Source organism: Lactuca sativa, chromosome 8, assembly GCF_002870075.4.
Source record: "Lactuca sativa cultivar Salinas chromosome 8, Lsat_Salinas_v11, whole genome shotgun sequence".
Taxonomy (NCBI): domain Eukaryota; kingdom Viridiplantae; phylum Streptophyta; class Magnoliopsida; order Asterales; family Asteraceae; genus Lactuca; species Lactuca sativa.
In genome coordinates this window covers 222,674,602-222,681,626 of record NC_056630.2, presented here as the reverse complement: position 1 = coordinate 222,681,626, position 7,025 = coordinate 222,674,602, and positions in this window count along the sequence as shown.

Genomic DNA, 7,025 nt, shown 5'->3' with positions numbered 1-7,025 from the left:
ATTGCTCGTCACACATCACCTGCATTTATTGAAAGAATTTAGGAACCCAAGACTTGTTGGGTCCATCATTAGTAGAATGAAACAAATTCTTGGAATTTAAAAACCATGTTTTCACTTTGTTTGTGACAGAATCCATTATATCAACATCATCAGATCTAGATATTGAGATATAGTCATTCAATAGTTTTGGATTTCCATTGATTGTAATCTTGTCCTTCATAACATTCGCATTTTTGATAACTGGTTTCCATTTTTGAACTGGAACTTGCGAATTATGAGATGTTGAACTAGAAGTGGAAGAATTATTTGCGAACTTATCAAATGCATTCTTGATTTGTTGCTCTGAAAACTTCCCACTTTGATATTTTCTTCCTTTCCCTTCAAACCAACGATTGATCGTACTTACATCAGATTTTCCTTTTGTATATGAAACTTTGGTCGGTTTTGAGACTGAAGGATTTGGAAAATTTGGTTGTTTTGGTGAAAATTTCACTTTAGCTTGAGTTTAATTTTTCAAACTTGATGAAGTATTCGTGAATTTGCCAACATTTTGAAACTTTTGATTATTTGCAAATTTTTGCGAATTCTCAAATTTTCGATTGTTGTCATATTTACGAACATATGGAATTTTGTCAACAAAATTTATTGGTTTATGAAAATTTGAATCTGTTTGTTTATTTTTGCTTTGAAATTTTGATGATGTTGTTTTTGAAATTTGTTCTTTTTCAGATCTTGGTTTCTCATTAGACACAACTTGCCAGAAAATTGCTTTTCTTGCTTTTCTTTTTGAAACATTATTTTCTGTTGAATAATTTCCAACCATCAATTTGAATTCATGAGAATTTAATTTTACTTCAGACTTTGGTTTTTCCACTTTTTCAAAAATTTTGTTTGGTTTTTCACCTTTAACCACCCATTTTTGTAATGATTTTTGTTTTTGAAACACATAAGAATTTTGAGTTAAATTGTTTGCTTCTATGTTTTGATTTGCGAAAAAACCTTCTGTGGTTGACTTTAGATTATCTTTTTCAATCATTTTATTGAATTCAGGATGAACTTTCTCAGCATTTCCAGTAGTGACAAAAACTTGATTTGGAAAAATGGTTTTATCAGTACATACAAAATTTGGATATACCACAGTGTTGGTTTCCAAATAATGTGCGCCTTTGTCATTTAAAATTTTTTCAAATTCTTTTGTTTTCTCAAACACTTGATCAACTACAACTCGTGGAGGTATTTCATGTGAATCTTTCACTTCTTCTTTGTTCTCATCAGTATCATCAGATTTCCAACTTTCAACTTCCACATTATCAAACTTACAATGTTGCGAAGTTGAAGGTTTATCAATTTCATCCTCTACTATCGAATCAACTATTATTTCTTTACCTTTGATCTTAGATGTGATATTAATGATTGACAATTGAGAACAATCAACCTCTTCTTCCTCTTCTATCTCACTGATTTCACTCACATTATCTGAATTGTCATCAATATCAGCATAATTGAATTTAGAGGCAAGAGTTGAAGTTTTTGTTTTCTTTAAGATTTTCACTTGTTCACTCTTTGTCAAACTTTGATTGACAATGTTAACCAACTCATCAGCATTCAGAAATTCATCAATTTTGACAATACCGTATGGATATCTATCATCAGGTATTTTGTTAAATTGAGCAATTGTACTTTCGCAATCATAAGAAACAACATCAACTTTTTCACGTTCATACTCAAGAAAAGGTAAAAGTTTCCTATCTTGTTCTTTGCTAATGTCAGAAGAATGATGTAAAGCAGTTAATTTTGCATACAATCTTTTGGTAGAATTACAATATATGTTCCTTTGTGCTAGCAACAACCTAACATCATTTGAAAGATTATTCCTGTCACAATCTATATTTTTGATATGCATTTCAAGTTTTTCTACTCTGCTACTCTTTATTTCTAATTCTCTCCGTGTCTCACCTAGTTGCATACTTAATTTTTGAGCTTCAATACTAGCAGACACAATAACAGAATCAAAATAAGCCACAGTTTCATCAAATGAAACAATTTCAGCATCATAAGCAGATAAAGGAATATTAAAAGATTCAAGTATTGCACGTACCTTGGTTGTCATGGGTGATTTGTTTGTGGATTTGGATACGAAGCACCTTCCTGAAATTTCCTCTTCGCAATCTTCAAAACTTGCGAACATTGCTCCATGTGTGGGATACCTCATTTCCTCGTCATCAGATCCTGAAGACCAGATCTGATACGTACCACTCTCTTCATCAGCAGATTCACCCTTCGCAACTAGAGACATTCCTTTTGTCTTAGCGCGCAACTCTTCAATCTTTTCAGAATAGTATGCTTCATCTTTAACTTTTTCTTTCTTCTCTTCTTTCTTTCGCAACATGCAATCGGCTGCGAAGTGATTCGCACCATTGCAGTAATGACAGTAAATTCCTGAATCACCTTTCAGCTTCTTCTCTTCTTTCGCATCTTTTTGTTTCTCATCAGCTTTCTCCAATTTCTTCCTCTCCTCCCCTCCAGTTCTTGTGACTGCATTCTTCACATCACTAGCCTTTCCTTTTGGATTAAAAGGCTTTTTGAAAAACTTCTTAACTCTATTGTTTGAATAGAATGCCACAGCTTCATCATCAGAGTTCATCAAAAATCCTTCTTCATCTGAACCATCTTTTTCATTAACATCAGTTTCTGATACCTTTGAAACAAGAGCCAAAGGACCTCCAATACTTTATTTTGATTCTTCATACATTTCTAAAACTTCACATTCATGTGTTTTCAAATGATTGTAGAGATCATTCAATTTAGTTGTATCAAAACTCTATTGATTCTTAATCATCATGCTCACACTTCGCCATTCCTTGCGAAGACCCATAATGAAATTTAAATTGAACTCCATGAGAGACCTAGTGATTCCATACCTATTGCAGCGAAACATAAGCTCATTCAGACGATCATAGTAATTTTCAAGAGTTTCTGCATCCTTTTGTCTGAATTCCTTCAGTTCAACTAGACATTGCTTCACAGAGTTGATCTTCGTCTTTTCGCTACCTTGATACTTCTCTTTCAGAGTGTTCCAGATCTCCTTGCATGTTTTACAACTACGGATGTAATTGTAAACCACAGGAGGTAGAGCACCTCTTAGTTCCCTCATGCACCTCTTTTCATTATTCTTCAACCGTTTTTCTTGATCAGCAACTTCAGTAGATGTTGTAGATGAACCAATTGGTTGAACATTAACAGGAGCTTGCACTGTTCCATCGATACAATTCCAAAGTTCTTCATCAATTCCATTTAAGTAATCTTCCATTCTATCAGCCCACTGATCATAGTATTCTGGAATTAACATCGGAATTTTGGTTGAGGAACCAAGAAAGTGAGAGAAGGAAGTCATTGTATTCATGTTGAAGTTCGCCATTGATGAACATAGAAATTTTTAGAAAGCTTGAAAAACTTGATGAAATAGAGAATTTGATCAATTGAATTGATCACAAAACACTAATCGATTACTCGACTTAACAATTCAAAGACAGAATCAATTTAAATCTGAAGATCAAATGTGATTTTCAAAACAAAAATGCGCGGAAAATTTTGAGTAAAGTTGCAACTCAAAAAGCAAATGATTCTAACACGAAAATCAGATCGAAGCAGTTTGAATCCTGCTCTGATACCAATTGAAGAGAATTGTTATCGAGATTTGAGAAAGCAAAGTTTGATTTGAGTAATTGAAGATTTAGAACACGAAGAGTAAATATTAATCAGATCTCATATTGATGAAGACTGATTACAACATAAGCAGAAAAGAGATATCAGTTACGAAAAAGTCTCTCTCTACTTCTAACCTCAGTCCCTATTTATAGGGAACATGAGTGTACAAAAAATATACTAAGTCTAGACATTTCACTTCGCACAAAGATGACTTAGTAAAATAACATAAAATGCGAAACTATACAAAACACTATATTCGACTTTTACAATTTTACATCTACACGATCAACTCTTCAGCAGTCAGCCTTGCGAGGTGAGTTACCTTCCAGTAGCGATGGGTCTACGGCCACAATGTCGGCCCACCAGTAGGAGTTGTATGTTAGATGACTGTCTTTGTGATATTCATCTAGGTTTGCTACTATCTGATGTGTTATGTGCTAGTATGATATGATGTTATATGCTGGTAGCAGTATGGGAGATAGTCCCCAAGATTTCCGGTTGATAGGGCCGAAGGGGGTAGTCATACCCAGTCATGCTAGATAGAATATGATTATGTGTTATATGTTATGTGGTAGTAGTAAATGGGTGAAATAGTCCCCAGTATCCGGTCGAGAGGACCGAAGGGGAGGCCAGCACCCAGATATGCTAGGCAGTATCCGATTGAGAGGACCGAAAGGGAGGCCAGCACCCAGATATGCTAGGCTGTATCCGGTCGAGAGGACCAAAGGGGAGGCCAGCACCCAGATATGCTAGGCTGTATCTGGTCGAGAGGACCGAAGGGTTTGGTCGGGCACCTAGATATGCCTGACAGTATATGTACGTTATGTGATTGTATGGTATGCGGTGCGATGGGGGAACTCACTAAGCTTCGTGCTTACAGTTTTCAGTTTTGTTTCAGGTACCTCTTCAGCGAAGGGGAAGGAGCCCACGCGGTAGCTGCACATCATACACACACCCGTTGGTTTTGCGCATTATGAGATTCTTGGGATTGTACTCTAACGTTGTTATATTTATGGTTTGGTTTTCAGACATGAGATATTAGTTTTATGAAATGATAAGTCTTTACTATGTTTTCTTATGGAGGTTCAATAAATCAATTAATTAAAAATGAAATTTTTGGACTCGAAATTTGGGATGTTACAAACAATATGAAGAGTTCATATTGTTATGAATTGGCTGCAGATCATTTTCTCAGGTTTTGGTATTGGGCACGAATATTGATGTTTTGCTATGCTTGATATTTGTTTTCATGTGTTTTTGTCCGTATATGTGTAAATCTTTCATTTTACAAGCATTGAAATACAATATGTAATCTAGGTTATATATATATATATATATATATATATATATATATATATATATATATATATATATATATATATATATATATATATATATATATATAACAAAAAATCTAGGGTAAAGTATGCAAAAACGAACTTTAAATGTAAGATTGCTTTGTGGTGGTTTGACTATGTTTCCTGGTAAATCTGACAGGATGAGCACGAAATAATTTCTCTTGCTCCTAGCTGTTTGAAGATCAAGGCAGTACCCCTCTAGAGGGAAAGTATAGTATCTAGATTGGAGAATCAATTCGTGTCACCTGGTGGCATTGATGTGGGATTTCAACAGACCTTTTTGCCAAAACCCAAATTAGTGTAATGTATCTATAATTTAGACGTATTTTCCATGGATGATAGGGAAGAAATTAGAAAAAAATACTAACAAAATAATTAAATTATGTGCTTTTTGAATATCCAAAATATCTAAAATTAAGTATCTGAGTTCGAATTTTAGATATTTTTGCATCAAATTTTGATTCTGATATATATATATATATATATATATATATATATATATATATATATATATATATATATATATATATATATATTGATTCTCACTTTTTCAGGTTTAAGGTTAGGGTTCCTGAAAACACTTTTTTTATAAGTCATGCGTTCTGGACTTCTGGTTTAAGTATATACGTATAAAATGAAGAAGAGAGATGATCATTTCTATTGAAAATTACACCAGGTCTGTAGTCTATAGGTAAAAAGAATTAGAGCCTTTTAAATCTTTGATTCTAGCATTAAAAATGAAAGTACATTGCAAAATTGCATCAGGGCCTCTAGGTAGTTATAAAATTTAGCTCTTGTAAGCATATTTCTGTTTCTGGCATCCTACTTTGAATTTAGACATCGTTTTATCCACATACTTTGTGGCTTTATCTAACTAAAAGCACTTTGTACTTTTGATAGCCCAATGCATCATTTGATCTTTATAAGACAGGACTCTATGTTAATATGTTGTAGGCTGATTATGAGCTTGAAGTAGCAAGTAGTACTTAATACTTCTTTTTTGTAGATATGTAGGAAATGGTTGTCCTCCTTGAAACCATAATTTTGGTCGTCAGACGAGCTATTTTTGGCGAAATTAAGCAGATTGAAGTACAAATTTGGATATTTAATTAGATTGTTTATTTGTTAAACACACATCTCACGTTTAACTTTCTTATGACAAAATATTATTTGGATAATACTACTTTTTTTTTAATTGTAAATTATTCGACATAAACAAGAGATAATTAATTGCTCTACATTACATGATTGTTTAATGTTTTATTTTATTGTCGAAGAAGTAGCATTCATTTAATTTTTGTCTTTTATTTAACTATTGGGGTTATCAGGTTAAGGTATCAACCTGTGCCTAGCTACCTCATCTTTTTAGAATTTTTTTAGAATTCTTATTTTGATTAATATGACATTCTCTTGAACCCCAATGTTGGCGCTTATATTATACTCTTTTGAGTCCTATTTAGTTGAATCACCCCTACAGAGGCGATTGATGTTGATGGTTATCTTTTTCAGTGTTAGTTGTAGTCGATAGGAGTTCAAACTTGAAATTGCCTGATGCTTTATGCTTTAAAACATGTTTTTGGTAAGTATGCTTCAAAACATGTCACATGATTATATTATTTTCTTGACTTCTTTCATTTTCTGATTCCTTGTATTGTTTTATGTTAGGGTAGATATGCCAAGATTGAAGCAATTATCTTTGAGTGATTATGAGTATAACTGATGGAATTTTCTTATTTAATTACAATTACAGAAAAAATGTAGGAGGGATGAGTATGAAAGACAAAAAAAATGCATTCAGATTGGGTATGTTCTTAATTCAATTTTCATGTTTTTGTTTCTTATAACATGCAACATTCAGCAAGTATGTGCAGGTGGCCCACCGATTGTTTCTATGTTCATGATGTTGCAATTTTGTCTTGGGTACAATTGTCTTTTTATGAATGTCTTGAAAGTTATGTT